Source organism: Lygodium microphyllum, chromosome 14 (assembly GCF_053477565.2).
Source record: "Lygodium microphyllum isolate KBCC chromosome 14, Lygodium_microphyllum_v1.1.10, whole genome shotgun sequence".
NCBI classification, from domain to species: domain Eukaryota; kingdom Viridiplantae; phylum Streptophyta; class Polypodiopsida; order Schizaeales; family Lygodiaceae; genus Lygodium; species Lygodium microphyllum.
Window position 1 is genome coordinate 126996510 of NC_141148.1, and position 25788 is coordinate 127022297.

The 25788-nt window shown below is 39.0% G+C and overlaps 1 protein-coding gene across 9 annotated transcripts in view; it reads right to left on the bottom strand.

Moving 5' to 3' along the window:
* Window positions 1-1951: 1951 nt before the first annotated feature.
* The window catches only part of LOC148026089 (cell growth defect protein), a 68305-nt gene continuing 44468 nt past the window's right edge, over window positions 1952-25788 (bottom strand). For 2 of the 9 annotated variants that reach the window (XR_015693184.1, XR_015693185.1), the window contains exon 5: window positions 24178-24503. The gene's annotated coding sequence lies outside the window, so the exon portion shown is untranslated. The other 7 variants (XM_087693333.1, XM_087693337.1, XM_087693339.1 and 4 more) reach the window with 7 other exon arrangements.

Here is a 25788-nt window from a genome sequence, read left to right on the forward strand (position 1 = left end):
CTGCAAGTCACATAAGTCTGCAACTCTGCAAGTCAGACAAGTCATCTGAAGTCAAAACTGACTTCTGTTCAAAACTCATAGAAAGACTGTTCCTGCGCAAAAACTCCGAACTGCAAAGTTATTCATCGGAAGGTACTTTTTGCATACGCAGGTTTGCTGAAGCATTTTCAGCACGCGCATAAGGATAAAACACAGATTTTTCAAAGATTACAAATCCCGCAATAGTCGAAGACGAAGATTGTGAAAGCCACACACAAAAATATATAAGCCTTGTATACCCGATCTTGAGCTACGCTCATCCCACTAACTTGATTTTGAGAATGAGAGGTCTTTTGAGTTTTGCAGGATGACGGAACCACATATGGATGATTTAATGGCTGAAGGCGACCTACCTGAACCTACGATGGAGCAAAAGCTGGACTTAATTATGATGCAGTTGGATGAAGAATGACGAGCTAGGCAAGCATTACAAGTTCAATTGGCTAATTTACAAAGATCGACTACCGACAAAGAGGAACCTCAATCTGAAGACCTTATTCGACGTACCATCAACGCGACTCTCGAAGCTCAATCCATCCGCAAGGAAACAAAGATAAGTAAAAGAAATTTCAAATTCCGTACTTTCAACGGCACTCGAGAGAAAAAAACTATTCTTGCATTCATCAGTCAGCTTAATGACTACTTTCATGAGGAAACATACGCAGAAAAAGATAAAATCAAGTGTCTCACTAATCATTTAGTGGATAGAGCATCTCTTTGGTGGACCGTGGTTCGTAAAAGTATAGATTGTCCTGCTACCTAAGAGAATTTCAAGAAGAAGTTTATGCAAAATTTTCTTCCTCCACAATTTCATGAAAAAGCCATAAAACAATGGGACCTTCTTCAGCAACGGGATCATGAGCCTATTCTTCAGTATACTTAATGCTTTTGGAATGCATTACTCCAGTTACGCATGCTTAAAGACGTACCTGAAGCGACACACAAGCGCAAGTATATGTCTGGACTACTTAGGCATTACTACACTGAAGTTAATATGTTCAAGCCTGCAACTCTTGAAGATGCAATTTCATTAGCGCATGACACTGAAGACAAGCTGCGAGGAAGAGACAAGCGTCCACAGCAATTCCAAGCCAATGGTAACTATGGATCTAAGCAATTCAATTCAAATTTTAGAAGATTTAATCAAGATCGTTTTTCTTCATCATCTTTCCGTAAAAATTGGGCAAAACCACCTGCTTTACCATCCAATGCCAATCAAAACCCCAAGCCTATTCCACAGCCAAATCCTAATATCCCTAGACTTCCCGCCATTGCAAACAACGTAACCAAAGCCAAACCTATAGTATGTTATAAATGCCACCAACCTGGACATCTAGCAGTCAATTGTGATTCGAAGAAGCCACCTGTCCATATCAACTACCTTGGAGCAATGGAAGATGACGAGCATAAAGAAATGTCTGATTTCACGAAAGATGAAGACGACATTATTACTCCTTCGGATACTTTACCAGGTATACCAACTCCACATTCTTTATTGACAATGAAATGTTTAGTGCATGGAAAGGAAAAGATTATTTTGCATGATGATGGTAGTACTCATGATTTTATTTCTGCAAAGCTAGTAAAAGAATTGAAATTACAGACTATACCTACGCATTATCGCATCAAAGCAGCATTCTTAGGCACTAGGTATAATGGTACACAGGAAGTGTATGACTTAGAAATTCAAATTGGTGAATACACTGAAAGAAGAAATTTTTTAGTTGTACTATTACAGTCTAGTGATATTATTTTAGAAATGCCTTGGCGTCATCAGTATAATCCAGATATAGATTATTCAACACATTCAATTAATATTAATTTTCAAGAAAAACATATTACATTGTATGGTATGCATGCATCTAATGCTTTTTCACTGCTTTCGCATACTCAAGCTAAACGTGCATTACGCAAAAGTAGTAAATCTTATCTCATTTGGGTGAATGAACTGCAAGTTAAAGAAAATCATATGCACCCTAGGCATAAAGAATTTCTTGCACATTTTAAAGACTGTTTTGCAGAAGATCTACCACCTGGTTTACCTCCTTCACGTCCAGAAGACCATAAAATAGATTTGATTCCTGGTACATAACCACCTTGCAAAGCACCATATAGGCATAATCAGATAGAGCAAAAAGAAATTCAAAGTCAAGTTGAGAAATTACTAAATAGAGGATTGATTAGACTTAGTAGTTCTCCATTTGGTACACATGTTCTGTTAGTAAAGAAGAAAAATAATACCTACCGTATGTGCATTGACTATCGAGCTTTAAATAAGATCACTGTAAAGAATAGGCATTCAATTCCTAGAGTCAATGACCTTATGGATAAACTGCAAGGTTCTGTCATATTTAGTAAAATAGATCTTAAATCTGGTTATCATCAGGTGAGACTAGATAAGTCTGACATATTCAAGACTGCATTTAGGACACAATTTGGTCATTATGAATTTTTAGTGATGCCTTTCGGATTAACTAATGCACCTGCTACATTTGGTAGAATGATGAATCGTATATTTTTAAAATATCAGCATTGTGTTATTGTCTTCTTTTATGATATTTTGGTGTTTAGTCAAAATGAGAAAGAACATTATGAGCATTTGTCATTGGTTTTTCAGTTATTAAAAGATAATCAACTGTATGCCAATCCGAAAAAGAGTGAGTTTTTTTAAAAAAAAATTGAATATTTAGGTCATATAGTATCATCTGATGGAATTAAGGTTGACCCTAAGAAAATAGAAGCAATATTGAACTGGCATGTACTTAAAAATGTGAATGAGTTACGATCATTCCTAGGTCTTGCTAGTTTCTATAGGAAGTTTATGCGTAATTTTTCATTACTTGCTTTACCATTAACCAAACTTTTGAAAAAAGGTATTGTTTATCATTGGTCCGATAATCAATAGAAATCCTTTGACTTATTGAAACATGCATTAACCCATGCTCCTGTACTACAATTACCTGATTTTAATAGACCATTCTTTTTAGTAGTGACCGATGCTAGCGGATCATAAGAGCCGTACTTATGCAGGACAATCATCCCATAGTCTATTCTAGTTGTAAGCTGAAACCCTCCGAACTGAAATATTCCACATATGACAAAGAATTATTAGCTGTGATACAAGCTTTAAGACAATGGAAATACTACTTAATGGGCTCCGAATTTATGATTAAGACCTATCAACAAAGTATTAGACATTTACTTAGCCAACCCCAAATATCTGACCGACATATCAAATTAGCATCCTTTATTCAGAGTTTTCATTATATCATTCAATATCAACCCGGTAAAGAAAATGTAGTAGCTGATGCATTAAGTAGAAGACCTGCCATTCATAATATTTATGTTATATCATTTGATTCTTTGATTGCTATGAAATATACTTATCATCAGCATATTACTTTTCATGCAGATTGAAATAAATTAGTTCAAAATAACTTGATTCCTATTGATTCATTATCTTATAACGATGGATTTATGTTTTATGAAAAGAGATTATGTGTTACAATTCCATTCAGATCTTTTGTTTTGAATAAGATTCATTATCCTCCATATCAAGGTCATAGAGGTATCATATCTACTTTACGTACATTAACTGAAGATTTTTATTGGCCACATATGGACACTGATATATCTAACTTTGTTTCTGAATGTTTGATTTGTCAAAGAGTTAAGAGACATGATAAACAGTATGGATTACTTATGTCTTTATCTATTCCGTCAAGACCATGGGAACAAATTTCTATGGATTTTATTACTGGTTTACCTAATACTAAATCTAACTATGATATGATTTGGACAGTAGTAGATAGGTTTAGTAAACAAGCATATTTCATTTCATGTAAGAAAACTTTAATAGCATCACAGACAGCACAATTATTTTTTAAAACTATTTTCACTAACCATGGATTATCAAAAGTTATTATTTCTTATCCTGATTCTAGATTTTGTAACAACTTTTGGATTACTCTGTTTGCTAACCTAGGCACAAAAATTAATTTTTCATATGTATTTCATCCTGAAATTAATGGACAAACATAAGCCACTAATAGTACTATTCTAGATCTTTTACGTGCTTACACTATTTCTAAACCACAGACATGGGATACACATTTGCATTTACTACAGTTTGCATATAACAATACACCACACATCTACAAAAAAAACACCATTTGAAGTGATTTATGGTTATAGATTGTCTACACCTGTTGCATCTTTATCAAGTAGAATTCAGAGTGCTGATGATATTGCTAGTATACACAATACTATTTTTGATGAGGTTAAAGACATGATTGCCAAAGCCCAGCAATCATATACCAAACAAGCCAATAAGAAAAGACAAGCAATGAATTTCAAAGTTGATGACTATGTTTGGTTGAGAATGGAAAAACGTAGACTACAAAGTGTAGATAGACACCCAGTTGTGAAATTAGCACCTAGATTCTATGGACCATTTAGGATCATTCATAAAATTAATGACAATGCATTCAAGTTAGAATTACCACCTCACTGAAAAATTCACAACACATTTTATATTAATTTATTAAAACCCTTTAGAGCCCAATTACCTGTACACCCTGTTTATGAAAACCCACCTTTGTTAGAGGAAGAGACTGAAATACTTAAACCTGAAGCTATCATAGATACTGACTTTATGACCACTAAAACTGGCCGAAGATATTCTAGATATCTAGTTAAATTTAAGAACCATCCTGTAGAATAAGCCCAATGGATGCACGCTAGAGACTTAAATGCTTTCCCCACTCTGTTAGCTTCACATTGAGCTAATAGCAATTGAGGTCAATTGCTATCCCACCCCGGGGGTATGATGCCAGGAGGCATATTTCACGGTGGATTCCGTACCATGGTGGATTCCGTGAGGTTTTACGGTGGATTCCGTAAACTTTAATGACCGGGGCTCATACACAAAGTGGATTCTTTGTGTGAGAAGTTGATGGGGACGCCTATCCTTTTCGGGTGTTTCATTAATTTAGTGTGTACATGGGTGATTCCATAGCGGGTGATTCCGCAAAATGCATATTAAATTAATAAACGTTTATGAGTTTAGAGTGCGCACTCGTAATAAATTAAGGTTAGGATTGATTTCTAACCAATTGATTTATTTATGTAGGTGAAGTCTGCTAGATATTCACTTTTGTCGGTTTAATTATACTAACGATTATAAATGCTTCAGTTGATGTGTAGAGATAGCAGCAGTGGCGGAGAAAAGTATTGAAGGATAGCGAGTATTCGAGTTATCATTTATATTTTGATGGGCGCATACCTTAGGCATAGCGCCTATATTTTGTCGCGCCTATTTATTGAGGCGTTGGATATTTATTTATTATTTTGTATGCGCATGGACACACGATTATGTTATTTGTACTTGGACATTGTATTGGGTATGCCAGACTCTTTGGGCACCGCTCATTAGCTTTATTTCTATTTGTGTTAAAGCAAACTCAAAAGCTAAAAGCTTGCTATTTTGTAATTTGGGCTATTATTTGAGCTTGAAGATGATTAATACATAAAATACATGCTCTGTGGAGCGCTCACACAAGGCATGGGGGGAGATTGCACCCAATTGGCCTCTTGTTCATGTTGTTCATATTTTTTACCTTGAGTTTTGTGCAAAAAGTAGAGTTCTATTGTTCTTGGGGACCTTCCGGCATTCACTACGCGATCGTACAGCATCCGATCTGCGCACCAGTCAATGACCCATAGGGTTTGCTTATTTGCGCATCACCTTTTAAAGAAAGGGTGCTGCCAAAGCAGATTTCCTAGGCTCACGGTTATTGGAGTGGTTACTAAAGTGGTGAGGAGGTTGCTGGGTGGTTGCCTTCCTTCTTGGTCAACACTCTTTGGCCATATGTCTTGGTTAGCTTGCTGATATGCTTCGTGGTCTTGCCTCTGTGGCATCTCATGCGGTGTGGGTGCATTCCCTGATTGGGGTTGCGATGGTGAAACGGGTGTACTCACACTAGAGAGGTCTTCAATTTTGTCTTTTAGTATGGGCTCTACGTCCTTAAGGTGTTCCTGGGGGCGTCCTTGACCCACTCCTTGACTTTGGCTATAGCCTCGAGTTGCCGTTTGGGGTGGGGGTATTCCCCTACCTTGGCACTCCCTAGTTCTGCTATCTTAGGAGCTGAGGTCTCTGCCTCTGCATCGATGACTCTCTTTCCTGTCACTAGCGTTGTAGCTTTCTCAGTCTTAAGGGTAATCCTTGCATCTGTTCTCTTTCTCCTTCTCCTTCGACTTTTCTTTCCCGACAAGGCTGCATCCAGGTTACTTGGCCCAAGCAATGAGATGCATGCATGTTTTGTCTGCGCTCACGTCATGACATATAGTGGGATGGGCATATCCTCACTTTCAAAGGTCTCCACACCGAACAGCCCCAAGGGTCACGTTGGCAGAATTATCTGATGGCTTCTGTCTAGGACAGTCAAGAAATAGGTGTGTGATTCCACACTCGGTGCACCGAATGTCAGCTTTGTCCTTGTTTACATGTTTCCTTTCCGGGCAGCGTGATGAAATAGGATATGTATGGGTTCACGTAGGTCTCCTCTTCCCTAGGTTCTTCCACATAGTGAACAGGAGCGTCACTCGGCGGATGGGTTACATAGGGCCCTGGTGGTCTGGGTATGCCTGTTGGGTTCATCTCTAGCCTAGGAATGGCCAGTCTTGCGTCAAGTTCCTCGCTTCGAATTCCATTTATAAATACGGTAGACACAGCCTTCTCGTTAGGTCGCTCATTTGTAGGGATCCTCTTGAAGAGACTACGCACATGAGTGACATAGTCCCTTACGTCTTCCTTTTCCCTCTGACTGACATTCATCAATCGGACGATGAGATTGTCAGAGTACCCTGCCTCAGAGAATCTCTTAATAAAGAGGTCCTTTAGACGGGCAAAGTTCGTGCGCTCGACTGCATCTAGACTAGTGTACCAAATTCTCCCCTAATCACTTAAGCACAGACCGAAAGCTTGAGAGCGTTGCGTAAGGTCCGTGAGACCGTTTGCTTTGCACACTTGTTCAAATTGCTCCACAAAGCTATATGGGTCATTGCTAGGTTCACACTTGTCTAGCTACTTTGCTACAATAGGGATTCTAGATTACCCCTTTGCCCCTTGCGTGACCCCTAATCCCGAGAGTAATGAGGTTGCTAAGGCTGTTGCGCTCTGCTCAGTAGACGTATTGTCCATGAGTCGCTTGGCTACGAGTTCACTCAACGATAGGTCAGCCTCTGCTGCTCGTTCTCTCTCTGCATTTGGCTATGCTATGGCTGCACCACTAGCCAAGGCTACCACACACCGGGCCTCGTACATGTCTACATCTTGTTGAAGTTTCCTAGACTTCTGCTCATGGTTATAGGCAATTATGCTCTCTAGCGCCTTTCTAATCGCCTTTCTTTCATCTTCTAGGCTTACTACCACTTCCTTTACTGGTCTGCTCTGAACTACCGTCCTAGTCAACAAGTCGTACTCATTGACTAACTCATGCACTAAGACTGGGAATTCTCCCAAGTCTAGTCAGTCCTCTCCTTGTCCGCCTTGTGATCCTGACATTGCTCCCACTTCCAGCTCCACAAGGTCGTCGATCAATTTGAGTAGCTCCGGCAGCGTCCGTTCCTCTATGTTGTCGCCTTCTGGATCTTCATGTCCTCTTAGGGTCCTATTGATGGGGCTCTCGGACACCCAACTATGTTTTGGGATCTTCTCCTAATGGTGGGTTTCTTAATGTTATTATATCTCCTGATGAGTTCCTTGTTATTGAAAGTAGTTGTCAATCTTATTCACAAGTTGTGCTTCGTGCTTTCTAGTGCTCAATGCAAAAACAGGCTTTTTCTTTTCTTGTAGTGTACCTTTGGTGATAAAATCAAAAGTGAGGTGCGGATGCAGGCAATGCTCAATGCAAACTCCACTCTTTCCCTCACGTTCTAGCCTGATATGGCTCTAAGCGTAGGTTCTAGCTGATCTAAGGTCTTACTGAAAGTCCATGCTGCATTCTCTATTCTGCTTCAGGGTTGGTTGGTTGGTCACCGAAAGTCAAGTCAAATTCTAAATTCGGTTTGCTTATAGTGTCTAGCTGTTCGGGGTGAATCCTCGATTATCATGTCTGGTATCCTGGCTTTTAAGGCCTAAATTGGGTTCCCAAGGGGGTCAGAGATGTGAATAGGGTGGCCGGAGTCAGGCAGGTTCAAAAACCCTCTATTTTAAGTTTTGGTAAACTGGTCCGATTCTAGGGATCGGACGAGCTGGTCCGATTTTCACACTAGGAAAAGTGGTCTGATTATCACAGTTGATCCAATTTTGAAACTCGGATAGAGTGGTCAAATTTTACTTTGGTTCGATTTTCCTAGTCGGACAAGGGGGTCCGACTAATGCGATGGGTCGAGTAGTCCGATTGTGGCGCTAGGGCCAATGGTCCGATTTTGGCACTGAGTCCGATTCTGGGACTAGGACACGTGGTCCGATTTTGAGACTGGGTCTGATTCTCGCAGTGGTCCGATTTCGGGAATCGGATCAGACAGTGTAGTCCGATTCTCGCAGTTGGATGATCCGACTCCAAAAATTGGGGAATCCGATTTTGGGAGTCGGACAAGCTGGTCCAACTACGCGGGTATTTATATATATATGAGGAACTAAAGTCAAAGCAACTTTTGGAAGCTATTTTTTATCATTTCAATAAATCCCAAAGGAAAGTGAATTTTAAGAAAATTCTTGTTCAAGCCGATCATTTTCGACCTGGTCTACAAAGTTGCAAAAGAAACTTTTTTCAAATTCTTCACCGATTTGAAGTTACGAAGGTGCAGACTGTTGGCTACATGCAATTTTCTTCTCTCTTTCACCACATCAACTTCCCATTTTATCCTTCTTGTAAATATACTATAATAATGTGCTTTGGGCATCCACCTCTTGTAATCTAGCTCCCTTTCTCTAGCTTGTCTACCACCATCCTTGGCTTCTTGCATGATGACCAAGGTGGGGACTTGTCCCATCCACTATTCTCCATATTTTCAAAGATGTCATACATCATCTAGGATTATATTAATAAAAATATTAGCTTAATCTAATCCCTCATGAATGCTATATAAGGAGCCCATGGAGATGTAAAAAAACACAATGACAAGCACATGAGAGCACTCTAGAATACCCTCATACTAGTCCATCTCTTTGAGGTAAGCTATGAGTGAGTCTCTTTTATTATGTAGCATAATGGCAAGCTTCCTCCACCTCTTCTCCTCTTGTCTCCCTCTCTTCTCATCTTCTCATTTCATGAATACATAATGGCAAGCTTCATCTCTCTCTTCCTCTCTCTCTCTCTCTCTCTCTCTCTCTCTCTCTCTCTCTCTCTCTCTCTCTCTCTCTCTCTCTCTCTCTCTCTCTCTCTCTCTCTCATATTCTAATATGTTGTCTAAATCATATGTACTCTCTTCTAATTCTCCCTCTACATTCATACTTAAACTTATTGAGTAAGACTTACCATATGCTCTATTGGTGGGGAATCTTTATTTTCTCATGTTATATATATGTTCATGTGAGAATTTAGGAGCCATCACCTCTATTAACCTTCCATCATCTTCATTTCCATTAATGTGGGCTACAAATTTTCTCTCATGAAGTTGTGTTTTTGGTTCTTTCCATTCTCTTTGAGGAAAGGGATGTCCTAGCCCATCCTCCCTTTAGCTAGGTGGGGCCCCTCTTTAGCTCTCTTAGTGAGGATTGGAGACTGGGTGGGTAAGAGGTAACCCATTCATCTTTTCAGCTCAATCCACCACTAAGTTCTTAGAACAGTAACAGTCTCTACTAGATGAAACTATAATATTTAGTTTATCCATCTCTAAAGAACTATAAGCTATGTTTCTCCTCTCCTCTTTGCCTCTACCCTAGAGATCTTTTATTACCAATAAAACCTCCACTCATAAACTCAACCTTCACCCTCTCATTAATAGAATCAAACAAGAGAAAGTCATGAGAAATACTCTTTTCACTTCTTCTATTCAAGAGTCCAAAGCCTTAGTTATAACTACCTACAACCTAAAACATCTTCACAAAAGATCTCACTCCCTTCACCCAAGGCCCAACTTCTCTCCTTAGTCCAACTTCAAAGGAATCCTTGGAAATCCTCACCACAAACCCCAACTCTCATCAATGATTTCAATCGTTATCCATTTCTAGATATCCTCATTATCATCTCATATATAATGTTTGCAAAGGTCAATGTCATATAGAAAAGGATTGTCAGAAAAAAGATAGATTCAACCAATATCACTCAAGGGGAAAAGATCACTTTGTATTAGCATTGGAAATTATGACATAGAAGATCAACCAGATACCATCATCAATTTAGCTACAAGTGTTTGGGTACCTCATCCAGACTCCAAAGAAGAATATACATGGTTCCTAGATTATGGAGCTACTCATCATATGACTTTTCACAAAGAATGGTTGGTCAATTTCAAAGAGATGCCTACTCCACTTAGTGTAGCCATGGGGGACAACATCATCCAACAAGCTCAAGGCTATAACACCATTCTAGTAGAGCTTTCATCTAACCATGTGATCAATGTGTATAAAGTCTACTATGTTCCAAGTCTTAAGAAAAATATTTTAAGCATTAGTGAGCTCACTTCTCAATCTTCTCTCACTACTCACTTCTTTAAGGACCATTGTATCTTGAAATTACTTTTACCTTCTCTCACACTCACTTGTACAAAATTAGGTCAGCTTTACACACTTGGCTATTGAATTCCCAAATTTCTTGCCAATGCTTCCGCTAATTCCATCTCACTCTCTAGTTCACCACAATATTCTTTTCTCTAGCACTTTCGACTTGGTCATGCCTCTCAACATGTTCTCCAAAAACTTGCACATAAGGAACTTGTCCTAGGCATCCCACCTTCTCTCTCTCAACTTCCATTTTTTCAAGCTATACTCTCAAGAAAGCCACACATCTTCCTTGCTCCAAATCCTATTCCATTACAACTCAACCCCTTCAATTAGTACACTCCAACATTTGTAGTCCCATCAATCATGTCTCTCTCACTAGAGCAAAATACTTCATGGTATTTATTGATGATTACTCTAGATATATTGTTGTATATTTTCTCACAAGGAAGGCGCAAATATTTTCAAAGTTCCCAGAATACAAAGAAGCAGTGGAGAATAACGACAAGTTATGAATCAAAGTTCTCTCTGGACAGATAATGGAGGAGAGTATACATCCAAAGAGTTCAAAGACTACTACAAAGCTTTTGGGATGTCGCAAGAGCTATGCTATCAACAACATGTCTTTAAAAAGAATATTGGAAAGAAACAAGTGCTACAACAACATATCTTTAAAATAGGCTATACTCTAGTCCTCTTCACAATCACATTCCCTACGAACTATTGTTTGGTCGCCCTCTAGACCTATTACATCTGAAGATATTTGGATTCACAGCCTTTCCTGTCAACACGAACCACAAATCCAAATTCTCTCCTAGAGCCACACAACTTATCTTCACTAGATATGGTGAGCCTTATGGTCACAAAGCTTATAGATTTTATAACCCACAACACAAAGCTCTATTTATGGTAGGAGTTCAATATTTAACAAACTCCATATCTTTCATTCCTCTTAAACCACCACAAACTCTCAATCTCTTACTCTTTATCCAATTGCACCCTTTGCAACCACATCTTCGAATTCATCCCCTACCACATACAACTCCAATGTCACGCCCACTACTTTTGCTTCATCCTCTGCAACACACACATCCCATTTCAGATCCATACAATGTTGGGTCATGCCTCTCTTACATCCACATGCCACTTCATAAACCCTCCCACCCACTTGCCATATGTAAACTCCCTCTACCAAGCCAACAATTTAATAATCATATCTTAATTACTACTTACCAAAGCTCTCCACATTACCTCTCTAGCTCAAAAATTACTCGCAACCACTTTTCAGTGCCATCTTCTCCTCCTTCTTCCTTCATGAATGCTAGTCATAATTCCCTACCTTCAGTAAACTCAGTCTCTCCAATCCAATATTAGTCTATCAAAGCTCCACTTAGCAACAACCCATGTAGCAAATGGTGTCCAACAATCCATGTAAACAGTCCATATTGGCAGTCTGTGGCCTCCTACTACTTCAACAATCATTTCAGCTCCTATCTCCTCCATTAATCCATCAAATCCTTGCACCAAACTAGCTCTATAGCTATATCTTCATAGTTCTATCCACAATTTCCCACTCAAAGCACAAAATTGCAATGCAAATCCTTTGCATGCTTTAGAGGGGGGGAGCATGATATTATAAATGGATGTAAATCATGATCTTCAGTGGTACTCTCTTTTCTTTTCAATTGTATCTAGTTGTATTCAATTAAATTCTCCATGAATCCTTTTGAGGGGGGATGTTAGGATAAAGTCTGGATAAGATAAGGATATGCAAACATGTGAACAAAAGGATCCCATTGTTATCCTCATTGTAAATATCCTAGATATTTAGAATATGATCTCACCTACCTTGTTTAATGTACCATATGTATATATAGCTACTAGCAATGAAATCATCAACTATAGTTTACTCTACTTTTCGTATTGTCTCTATCTTTTTCTCTCATTGTGTGCATAGTGTCTTCTCATCTACTTATCCTCTAGTTCCTGCTTTTCACCACATGGGCAAGGCATTCCTACAAATTGAGACCCCATCACCTATTGGAACTATGGTAACCATGCTATGTTTTCTCAATATGTCCATAGAAACAAAAGTAGTCTAAGGTAAATGCTATCGACCAACACTACCTTGAATATAAATTCATGCACACGTATCCAGATTGTCCATAGTATAAGGCAAGTAATAGAAAGGAAATATGACATCTATTCCCTTGAGTATAAAGAGTGCTAGAACAACACCATAGACTATTAAGAAAACCATTGCCAAGGACAAGATATATCCTGGCCTCTTTTAGTAGCTAGTTTTAATTGATAAGATCGAGGAATGGATAAAGGCGACTCAAGATGAGTTGCAAATAGAGCAGGCTAACATGATAAGCCTTCGAAGCCTATCCCACACACCTCTTCAAGAGAAGCCACAACAACCTAACAAAATAACTACTAAACCCCCAAATGAACCACAACCCATAGAACAAGAGTCTTCTCTTGTTCCTAATGCAAGCAAGCCACAATACATCTACAAGATCATTGAACTTATCATCATTGCAGTTCTTATATCTACAAAAGTTACTATTCCACTTGAAACCCTACTCAAATCAAAGATAGCCTGACAATTTGGTAAATATTAAAATATAAGGTATAAGAAACATGTTGAGAAATAATTTGTAAGTTAAGTCATATCCTATGATTGTATGAAAAAGATAGGCTATATATAAAGTGTCCTAAAAGTCAAAGTATCTATCCATTTTGGAAGATACCCAATTAGAGTGTGCAATGGAGAATGAAAGAAAGATAAGAATGAAGATCAAGAAGAAGAAGATGGATTGAGCCTCCATATCTTGTGTTGTCTCCCTTCTCTTGCACATCCAAATCGATTCCTTTCAATTGGTATCAAAGCAAGAGTGCGGGAGTGAAGAACTAGATTGAGAAGCGCATCAAATCGAGGTCTACATCAGATTCAAAATGGTTGCACGATAGCTGAACTAAAGGACGGTTTTTATCTAGGGAACTCGATATACAAATGAGTGATTCCACACTCAAGGCATCTCAAGTTGGCCTTTTCTCAATTAGCTTGCTCTCGTTTAGGGAAATGAGATAAGATGTGTCATGTGTGGTTGTAAGTCTAGCATGCAATTGACTCTTGGTTTTGACCGCCTAGGCCTCCTCTTCCCCAACAACCTAATGCCATCACCGATACTGGTCTAAAATCCATTAGAATGGGATTACCCTCTTCATCATAGGAGATGCAAGGGTTTACGTATGCCTCCTCCTCATTTGGCTCCTCAACATAATCCACTAGAGCATCACTCAATGGATGGGTCATGAAGGGTCCATGTGGTCTAACTATTCTCATAGGGTTGACGTCCATTCTAGGGACAATTAGCTTGGCATCATTAGGCGCTGGAAGAGCTAATGGAGCTCCCCTTTCAAATTGTGGTAGCCTATTTCCCAAGTTGTATGGCTAGTTGTAAGGTTGTGGGTATGGCAATCTCCTTGGTAAATGGCAATGCATGGCATAATGGCCAAACCTACGATGGTTGCCACAAGGTATGAATCTAGGATCCATGCACTCGACCAGGAGGTGGTTCCCTTCGCAATGCACACATTGCATGTGAGGTCGGTTAGGTCTCCTCATCATCTCATGGAGCTTGGCCACCTCTAGCTTTACATCCACCAATTCTTGGCTCTGGTCGACACTCTTTTCCTTATCTTGGGTGTTCTGGCTAGATATTTCACCAATAGTCGTCATAGCTCTTTTTAAGGTTCTACAGGTAGTGCTATCTCGAGTTGTGGGTCTTGAGCTCCTCTCTTTGAGTAGTCATCCACTTGTATGGCTTCTTCGAAGACCATAGCTAGTGCATCCCTTTGTAGGGTTGAGTTTCTCACCAAGGCCTTGTAAAGCTATTTACTTTGGATTCCACTTATGACACAATGGAGACCGCTCGCTCGCTAGGTCACTACATGGGTTGGGATTCTCTTGAAGACTCTGTGTGTGGGTGACATATAGTCTCCAATTCCTCTTTCTTCTTTTGACTAACATTCATCAATCAAACAATAAGGTTATCCGAATACCCTACCTAAGAGAACATCTTGATAAAGAGACCCCTAAGGGTATTAAAGTGATTGTGTTTGACATTTTCTAAACTAGTGTATCACATCTGTCCTTTGTCTCTTAGGCAATGTCTAAAAGCTTGTGTATGCTGAGCAAGGTCCATGAGACTGTTAGCCTCATATACTTGCTCAAATTGCTCCACAAAGCTATACAGTTCATTGTCAAGCTGATACTTGTCAAGTTGCTTAGCAACCACAAGTATCTTTATTAGCTCTAGCAATGTAGTTGCTAGAGCTGATCTGCTCTGTTGTTTTGCAGTTGTGTTGCCTAAGAGTCGCTTTATGAGAAGCTCGCTTAGCTTAAGGTCAACCTCTAAGGCTCTCTCCCTCTCAACATTTGGTCATGTCCTAGTGCTCTATTAGCGAGAGCTAAGACACATTGAACCTCGTGCATTTCTATATCTTATCTGCTTTTGAGCTTGCTACTCCTGATTATAAGCACCTATGCCTTCTTGCAGTGCTTTCTTTGCCAGTCTTTGCTCTTCCTCGAGATCCGCTATGATGTCCTCAATTGGTCTACTATGGTGCTCCATTTTGGTCTTCAAATCGTACAAGTTTATCATTTTTTGGATGTCGACTAGGAAGTCTCCCAAGTCAAGCTCACCATTTTCTGGATTGGTACTAGATCTTAACATTTTGTCAGACTCTTGGGCTACTAGAGTGTCGATCAAGTTTATCAACTCAAGAAAGATTGAGTCCCTGGTTGTGTCAGCTCCTTTTGCTCTCCAAGAGGCTTGATCTAAGGCTTAGTATCATCGGTCGCACGTTCAAGATCCGAGAGTCTTCTTCTATTAGTGGGTTCATTGAGTTTTGCTTATCTCGCATATGCGTTTCTTGTTATTTTGGTCAATTCTTCTCAATTTTAAGTGCACTCAGGTGCTCATGGGATGCTTTCTTTCATGTGTGGTGAAAAATCAAGCTTTCAGCTTTCTGGGTGCACTTCAAGTGATCATTTATGCAATTGCTAATATGTGTGACTGTGATAAAAACAATGTGGTACAACACACACTTTTCTAGCCCACTCCTGCACTATGGTGGTCACTCTAATACGTTCGTTTGGGTCCTTTAGACATTTTGGGTCGTCTAAGAGGTTGTGTTTGTAGTCACTTCCTAGGCCCCGCTAAGTCACGATTTTTGAGTTTGGAGGCTCTATGAGCCTTTTGATGTGTATGGAGGCCTACAAGGGTGTTGCTCAGCTCCAGGTTGGGTATGTTGGTTTTGTCAACTCTCAAGTTTTACTTTGTGTCTGAGTATCAGTCCTCTAATTCTCGAAATCAGACTCTCCGATTCTAGTTCTATCCAAGTGGTCGACTCAGATAGTCCAAGTCTGAGGGGTCAAGTCGGACTATCCAAGTCTGAGTGCCCTATTTTGGGTGATCTGAGTTCAAGGGTTCAAGTCACACTAGACAAGTGTCCGAGTTGGATGGTTGAATTGGCAAGTCTGAGTAGCACGGCCCAAATAGAGTGGTCCAAGTTAAGAGACTTAGACGACGAATGAGGTTTGCCTGAGTGGAGTATCTGGGTCTAGTGACTCGGACGAGGAAAGAGTGTCCAAATGGACAAAAATTGGATGGTCCGATTAGGGCAATCTGACCCTGTGGTGCACGTCTAATTACGGCGACAGGTTATAGAATGATGAAAAATCTTAAAAATCCTACATGCGCATTTCTAATGATTACAACCAGGGTGTTGACACTAATCAACAAGCATCAAACAACATCTATAACATACCTAGAGGGCCAAAACACACTGCAATGAAGATCGCCATGCAAAATATCCCCTCTTTGCCTCCCTCTCTCTCTCTCTCTCTCTCTCTCTCTCTCTCTCTCTCTCTCTCTCTCTCTCTCTCTCTCTCTCTCTCTCTCTCTCTCTCTCTCTCTCTCTCTCTCTCTCTCTCTCTCTCTCTCTCTCTCTCTCTCTCTCTCTCTCAAGCTCTCTCTCTCTCTCAAATGACCAAATAATCTCTTCCACCTATTCTTGGCCTATTAAACTCCTTCTCTACTCAATTCTTATCTTTCCCCTTTCTTGGCATGTTTACAATAGCAAAAACCCTATTGTGTATAACCTTCTTTTTCTTGTTTTTTCTTTATCCTAATAGATTCAAATCACAACCAAATTCCTACGCTAATATAACCTACTCATCTAGATCCAAAAAATCAAAAAACTTACTTGCTAAGGAGATCAAATACTTCTTCAAACTCCCTTGCTTCCTACCTATATTTCTCAAGCATTGGTTGTTTAGGGAAAACCCTACTTCAACACTTGGGGAGCCGGAGCAACAAGCACAGTCCACAAGAGCCAACAAAGCCGATCCAAGATGAAGGACTCAATTTTGAACAAGACCAAGAAGAGAAAAAACAAGTGTATGAACCAAGTCCCCCCTCTGTAGCCATAAGCACAACCAGAAGAGCAAGGGGAGGAAGCCATACCACCTAAAAGGATGGTGGAGATGAGACACAAATGTAGAGAACAAGTGGAATTAGCTCGCAAGAAGCTCCAAGCCAAACCACTACAAGTTTCACAAATGGCCATTCCTCAAATTGAGGAGTGTGACCCGATAAACTAGGGCTAGGAACTTGCAGTGTGGGAGTAATGGGAGAAACATGGCTGCCCTTTCAAGTTCTCCTTCACCTTCCCTCGTACACTCGATGGGGTACTATCTCCAAGGGTGGTGAAGGATATCATAAAGCACTCAACAAGGCTAGGTAGGAGATGGCTAGAGAAAAGAATGAGACAATCAACCCATGGGATGGCAACAAGAGCCTGCATATTACTAGGAAGACAAGGTGATGGAGGTACCCCAAAGAGTGAAAAGATATGAGGCTCAGCCTAAGTGGTTTTCTATAGCACCTTAGCACATGAAAGGGATGATCTTACATGCATGCCCTACCTAAGGAGGATTGGAGTTGACTTCAATTGAGAGGTGCATGGTAGGTATGGCTTCCCTCTGATCTACAATGTAAATGCCTCGACCCCTGAAGAAAGCACGATTTTCATTGAAAGTGACATCTGCCCATCAATAGCAGGTTTCCTCAAAGACTTCTCCTCATGCCCAAATCCCGCATTCATCACCACATGTAACTATCTCTGTCTATTGCAAAATATTATTAAAACAAAAACCTACTATAAAGGAAGAGCGATTACTATCTATCTTTTTTAGTATCAATGTAGGAATAGATAGTTGTGCAATGGTGCACCTCATGATGAGAGGCACCTTCTTGCCAACATTTTGTATAAGTCTATTAGAAGACACGAGTGACAGTAGATTCATTGGGTGCAACCACCCATTTTTGTCATCTACACCACTCAATGTAGAGCTAACTTGAAGGAGTATATACAAAAGCAGGCCTTCCTAAGCAAAGCCCTTAAGCCTCCACACGTCTTGGCCTCTACTCGTGAAATGGGATGCCACCTAATGTGCTCCCTTTCTAATTTTATTTTTTTAAGTGAAGAAAAAGGATAATAAAAATAGAAAAGAAAAGAAAAGTCGAGAAAAAGAGAAAGGAAAAAAAGAGTAATAAGTGGAAAGAAAAGGAGCACAATAATAAAATCAACCCATTTATACTCTATGAGTGTCACAAGCATTGCACCTAAGGACCACCCTAGCCCACCCCCCACATCACAACTTAGGGCACATCAAGGGCAAGACACGATTGATAGACCTATCTCCCTAAGTCACTCACAACATCTCCATTTACATAAACTAGGTGCTTAAGTGTGGAACAACACCTCAGGCTTTGCCTATGGTTGCGATCCACCTCCCAATTCCACCAGCACATGCACAGTGCATTGCATAGTAGGGTAGATACAACACCCTAGGAAGTGCACTCTTTTTCTTTTCAAGAACATTGTACAACAATGCAGCAAACCAATACCTACAGAGGCCTTCTTCAACCAATCATCTATCTTCGCCATTGGCAACCTCCTAAACTCGCTTCACAGAGCATTCCCAATGTGACTCACTTTCCCAACTATCCCAAGAACCATTCCTCACCAACCCTCTACAATTTTTGTCGTACCATCAAGTGCCATGGGACTAGCACCCAGCTAGAAGGGGGGTAATGTTACACCCTTGAAAGACCAAGAAGAAAAAGTCAAAATTTTGGAAATGGAAGATAGTCCCAAGGCAAGAGAAAGACAAAGGATAAAGGTGCACTCAAAAAAATCTAAGGACACGAAGTGCAAAAAATTTTCTAAAAGGAAAAAGAAGCACATAATAATAAGTGCACCTTAATATGCTAGCAAGAAAGGAGCTAGTCTCATTGCAATTCACTTTATAAAAGAGTATTAGGATCTCTCCCGTGCAAGTTGTAAAGAATGAGAGACACAGGTTGAGGCCTATGCTAATAGGAAGAAGAAGAAAAGAAAGCATAGGAATGGACAAGTCCAAAAAAGGGGATGGCTACCCAAGGAGGGGATAAGGGCATGTATAAAAGTCAAGAAATGAATGAAGAAGCTCATTCTTATACGTGGTCAAAGTTATTCTCTTCTATTGAGATATTTGCAATCACACCTACTTCAATCCCTTTATAAGGAGCAGTGAGGGCTCAAAACTAGAATCCCATATGCACAGTAGGAGAAAGTACCACCACTCAATTCCTATAAAGCATTGTACTTGCACTCTTTTTCTAATGCAATGATAGTACTCTTTTCTTCCCAATAAAGTGTCTTGTCACTGTCAATACACAAGATTGTGGTTATGAGTCCAAGTCTCAATCTTGGAATCTAATTCACTTGTGTGACAATTTGTCTTTGTCAAGGTCAATGTCTTCATGAGTTTCTTCTTCCTCTTTCAACCTCCATAGCTTCCGCATTTGCTATGATCTAGATCATGCGTATTTTAACATGGTATCAGAGCGCAGTTGAGCATGGCTTAGCTCATTTTAGTAGCTCTTCACCTCTCGTCTATCTCTACTCATCTCAGTCTCAACCTATGAACTCACTTTCTATCTCCACCTTCAAGCTTGCCTTCATGGCTACCATAGCCAGTAGCACCTTGTCAAATTGAAGCTTTCATATCTCTCTCCACATGTCAAATCTCTCTGAACTTTCTTCTGGAGAAGTGTTGCCCTACTTTTGGAGCTCCTCCCTGTCATCTCAAAATTCAACATTAGGCCAATTCAAACTCAGCATTGTAGTTCTTCACAATTGCTGCCCTTTGTGTCTGTCATAGCCTGCAGGACCTACCTGACTTGGAGGGCTGAGATCTCTTCAACCAGGGCACATCTCTTAGAGCTTCCTTCTAAGAAGATCTTCTCCGGGTCAAGATGTTGCATCCTATCACAAAAATTTTTGAGATTGATGCACGATGAGAACAGCATTGTCATTTTTATAAGTCACTGTCAAAATCTGCACCTAATCAAGTCGTGTTGTTGTTGCGTGCTCTACAGGGCACAATCCCAACCATTACCTTAGGGCATTGATAGCCCTTGAATTAAGCTTCATCCTCATATAAAAAGTTTTCAAAATGATCAAGTATAGCTCCTACAATGTCAGAATAACCAGGCTCCCCCAAAAACCCTTATTGTGACTCCATAGCCAAACTTCACGAAGCTCAAAAATCTCATCATTTTCTCTCTCTTGCCACCTAGAACAACCCATTGTCACTTAGATTTGAAGGTCCCAGCATCAAATCAAGAAGGGGAATATTTGGATCTGAAAGAACTTGAAGGATTTTGTAGATTTTGAAGACTCAAGGAAGAAACATAGTGTCTATTGACACTCATTTTAGTGCTCTAAACACTTGTGTCTTTTGACACATCTCAACCAACTCTTCTACTGCTTAAATCTGATAATTTTGAAGCTTATTTATTGATTTTCCCACAAGTCTAACATGGGCAAAGACTCTCCAACTGCCTGTTTCAAAGGAGTCGGGTTTCATACCTGGCAAACCCGCATCAAACTCATCCTGATGAAGAAGGGCCTCTGGGCCATTACCACTGGAAAAGAAAAGAAGCCTCCTGATACGGACCTTACTGTCACTTGGCAAAAGAATGATGATAAGGCTCAGGCCATTATCAAATTGGAGCTAAACGACAACTATATCCACCATGTGGATAATTGTGAGACTTCACATGATACATGGAAGAGACTTGACACCTTGTTTGGTGCATAGTCTAAATCATCAAATTATGGTCTCTTGATTGAGTTTTTCAAGTTTGAAATGAATTCCATCACATCACTTACCACACATCTAAATTACATGCAAGGACTTCCAATCCAACTTACAAGAATCAACATTAAAATGGAAGAAGATGTTTGCATCAGTGTTCTACTTAAGAGTTTGCTTCCTCAAAATAATAATGTATCAACAACTTTAATCAACATGCCAAACCCTAAACTTGTTGATATCCAGGCATCACTATTAGAGGAGGAAAATAAGCTAAAAACTAAGGAATAACCAAGCACGTCTGGAGATGAACATGCATTAGATGTTGGCAAGAACAGGTACAAAGGCAAGAAGGATCAGCTCTTCTGTGACTTCTGTAAAAGGACCAGACACACCAAGAAGTTCTATCACGTCAGAAAGAGGTTCCAAAAGGCCTATCTAGTTACAATGAAAGAAAAAAAAGAAAACGGAGCAAACGAAGAAGAAAAAGAAAAAGAAGAAGACCACCAAGAGAAGAACAAACCTCATCAGACCTTCTATTCAGATAGACTTTTTTAGCTTTGTATTTCCTAGCCCTAATGCCTCAGACATAAACGTGTAAACTCCTCAGTTGGCCATGTACTTCAGCCTTTGTACACTTTGTGAGGCCCCTGCTACAGCCTCTGGATGTCCATCATGTTTGCAGTACCCACACTTAAGCCTTTTATGCAACAGCCTCTGGAGTTTTGCCATGTTTATGGTGTGCCCACACTTTGCAGATGTTGCTTTCACTAAAGCCTCTACACACTTTGTACTTCTGGTTGTGATTGAAGAGGGGTGTTGAGATATTTGCAATCACACCTACTTCAGCCCCTTCGTAAGGAGCAATGAGGGCTCAGGATGACCAGAATCCCATATGCATAGTAAGAGAAAGTACCACCACTCAATTCCTATAAAGCATTGTACTTGTACTCTTTTTCTATTGCAATGATAGTACTCTTTTCTTTCCAATAAAGTGTCTTATCACTGTCAATACACAATATTGTGTTTATGAGTCCAAGTCTCAATCTTTGAACCTAATTCACTTGTGTGACAATTTGTCTTTGTCAAGGTCAATGTCTTCATGAGTTTCTTCTTCCTCTTTCAACCTCCATAGCTTCCGCATCTACCATACTCTAGATCCCACATATTTTAACATCTTTTTGCTTCTTGCTCTTGCTTTCTTCTTGTGCATGTGAGAGAGAGTGTGCATGTGAGAGGGAGAGTGTGTGTGTGAGAGAGGGAGTGTGTGTGTGTGTGGAGAGAGTGAGGGACCATGGAGAATCTCTTCTTCTCCTCTCTCCATCTTCTTCTTATCTCTTTCCCCTTCTTGCGTGCATGGCTACAGAGGTCGAAGCTTAGAGCTTGGAGATGGAGCTTGCTTAAGGGCACATCTTGAATCATGGAGCTACCAAGATTCGTGGGAGAAGGTACTCAATTGGATTCGAAGGTAAGCTCACTACATTGGTGTGTGAAAGAGTGCGCACAGCTATATGAGAGATAGCTATAGCTCTCACCTTGAAATGCTTGAAGCAATAAGCGGTCCATGGGTCTTGATGGTCTTCTCGCAAGAGCAACGACACTAACCAATACCAATTTCCTTGTGATAGATAATACATGTAATATATTTGACAAACACTTTGTTTAACCATCATGTAAAGATAAAGAAACTTTTCCAATGTGCAAGATCAAGTGACATGAATTATCACCCATCTCTATATATTATGGACTATGTAAATCTCACATCTCTCCAAATCATTCAGCATAGCTAGTCATCTTTATAATGGATAACACATGCAAACACATGTAACAAACATTTTATCTAACCATCATCTCAAGATAAAGAAAATTTTCCAATGTGCCAGATCGAGTGGCATGAATTACTCATCTCTACATATTCTAGACTATCTAAATCTCACACCTCTTTAAAACATTTACCATGGCTATTCATATGATTTAATGCATATAAATCAATATATCATACATAATCACATGTCTCCTTTCTTGTAATAGTATTCATCATATATTGTATGATAAATAAATACACATTTTTATCACCGTTCTACCTTGAGAATGATTTGTACTTTTCTTATTGCAATTTACCACTACAAATCTCATCCTTCTTAATAGTGGGTTGTAATATAATCTATTCTTTCTCAATAATGACAAACAATACTAGAATTGCTACAAACTTTGTTATATCATCCACCTCTTTCTCTAGAGTTCCCCCTACCCCTAGAATTACCACAGCCTCCTAAAAATTACATATTACCAAATTGTTGATTTAAACTATTTTTTTAATTACTACTAGCATATTCCATATCATGGCCTCTTAAATAGAATCTATTACATCCCCTTCTTGAACTTAAGTAAAATACTTAGATATGTTCATCAGTCGTTTCTAATGATTCGCCCTACATGTTAATCTCTTTAGTAATCATATAGAAACAACTTCCTTACATGCATAAAAGTCATTAAAATTTTTCAAGCTTTCTCATTACTAAGACTATTCAAAGTAGATGAAACTAAATCATCATCATCACACAATGTATCAATAGTTACTAATATATCTTTATAATGCTTCTCACCTTCAAAACATACTCATTTATAAACACATTTACTTTCTTCAAAGTGTTCAACTCTTACTTGAGTTGAATCTTCCATACATTTGTATTTATTAAAAATGTATTTTCAAAGGTTTTTCAAACTACATGTGAATTCTATGTATTTCTAATATATTCCAATATAATGTTATCAATGATTACAGACAACCAATAAAATACTTTTTGGTTTTTTTCATTTTATTCATTATATGCCTTTAATTCTTCTATGGTTACAAGATCACTTAGCTTTGGTTCTTTTTTTAATTTGAAACAAACTTGTAGATGTCTTTTTCAAGTAAAAAATTTTCTGACACGAAACTTTCATGATGGATAGTTATTCTTATATAGCTTCTTAATAATAGAATTTCTACTATTCTCTGTCATTATGACAAAACTAAGTGCCAAACACCAAGAAAGTATTTTTAACAACCTTTCACAAGATGTGAATGTAATAAGCCAAGTAAGCTTTTTCATTGACTGCTCAATAATACACACAATCTACAAATTGTTTGTAAATAAGCATTGTGTTTACTTCTCGAAAATACCTTAAAACTTATAGATTTGAAACATGTGCATTTAAGAATACTCAACATAGCTAAAATTGTAATATATCTTAAATTGTTATTTATACCTTTGCGAAGCTAAAACAAGGTCAAAACTATCTTATATGACTAAAAACACAACACGCAAGTCCTTAAGGAATTGTCTATAAAGAATATAGAGTATTTTGCTTACACATCAAATCTCAACGCAATCTAAGATTTTTGTTATGTTCTACTTCTGGTGCCTCCACATGCACTTTCCAAGGGAAAGAGTAATAGAATGAAAGAGCTTTACTGGTTGCTTGCTTAGTTGAATCTTTACTATTTCTTCTTCAATAGCCTCCAAAACCAACCTCACTTAATGGTGTTGCTCTTATACCATGTCATGAATCTCGTATTGGGGAGACTTGCTTGAGCTATTATGATGAACATACATAATACATGTAAGAAAAAGCTTAGTCAAGAACACAAGAAGAGAGATGGAAGCTTCCTCAAGAATACAAGAAGAGAGATAGAAACCAATATATTTTCTTACCACCATATAAGTCAAAAAAATATAACTAATTATAGTAACTGATTAGTAATATAACTTTGTCAATTTTAGGTAGGTGTAATTAATCAAATACAATAAGTGATAAGTCAATGGTTGTGTGAAGATCATAATAACCATCAATATGCTAAGTATAGATGTACAAATCCACCTAATCAAGTTACACATTATCAATGTACGCACATGTTGAGCTTGCCATCTCATCATTGTGTTCTTATATGCTAGTGCTCTTGCATGCTATGTACTAGTATATTTGTGTGTATCCTCCTACACTTGTGTACTCAAGATAAGTGCATGTGGCCCCATGTGCTATGGACTATTGTGCGTGTGTTAGTGTGTACTTGAGCAATCAAGTTCACGTGCATACCCATAGTCTAGTATTTGTGCTTGTGATAAAGAGTGTGTGTGCTTGTGCTAGTGTCTATGCTTGAGTGTTATATTATCTATGGTGTGTGTCGCATACTCTCTACTATACTATAGTACTATGTACTAGAGTGGTATGGAATGTGTATTTGTCCATGTGCTCTAGTATAGTATGCTAGTGTGTTGTGCCCCCTCAAGTATGTGTCTATAGTATGTCTATGTATATTATCATGGGCCTACACGCTTGTGCTTGAGTGTATGGGTTTCATATATGTGGTCTATCATGTACCATATCACATGCTCTATTATTGATTTTATCATATTAATTATCATGTCTTATTGTGCGTCTCTTTTGTACTTGTGCTCAATTAGTTATTACCATACTTTGTTATGTGCTCTATGTACTCATGTGCTTAAGCATATGCCTGAGGGTGGATGTGGTTGACGACAAGTATGCTAGATGGATAGCATGCTCGTGAGTTATTTTAAGTGACCATGAGTTTATGTGATTGTGCAATAAATGATCATGTGCTCTATTATGTGCTCATATGTTGATAATTGTCGTGCACTATTTCATCCTCATACGCACTGAGTTTGTGTTCTCCATCATGTGCATGTGTGCGTGATAGACGGGTTGAAAATACATATTAGTATGGGATCCCTATTTTTATCAAGGTGGAAGGACAGGGCCTTGTCAATGATAATAAGGTCTTTTTCTTCATTGTTTTCATTATTGCCCCACCAAACCAACACAACCCCTACACAACCAATTGCCAATAGCTAAGAAT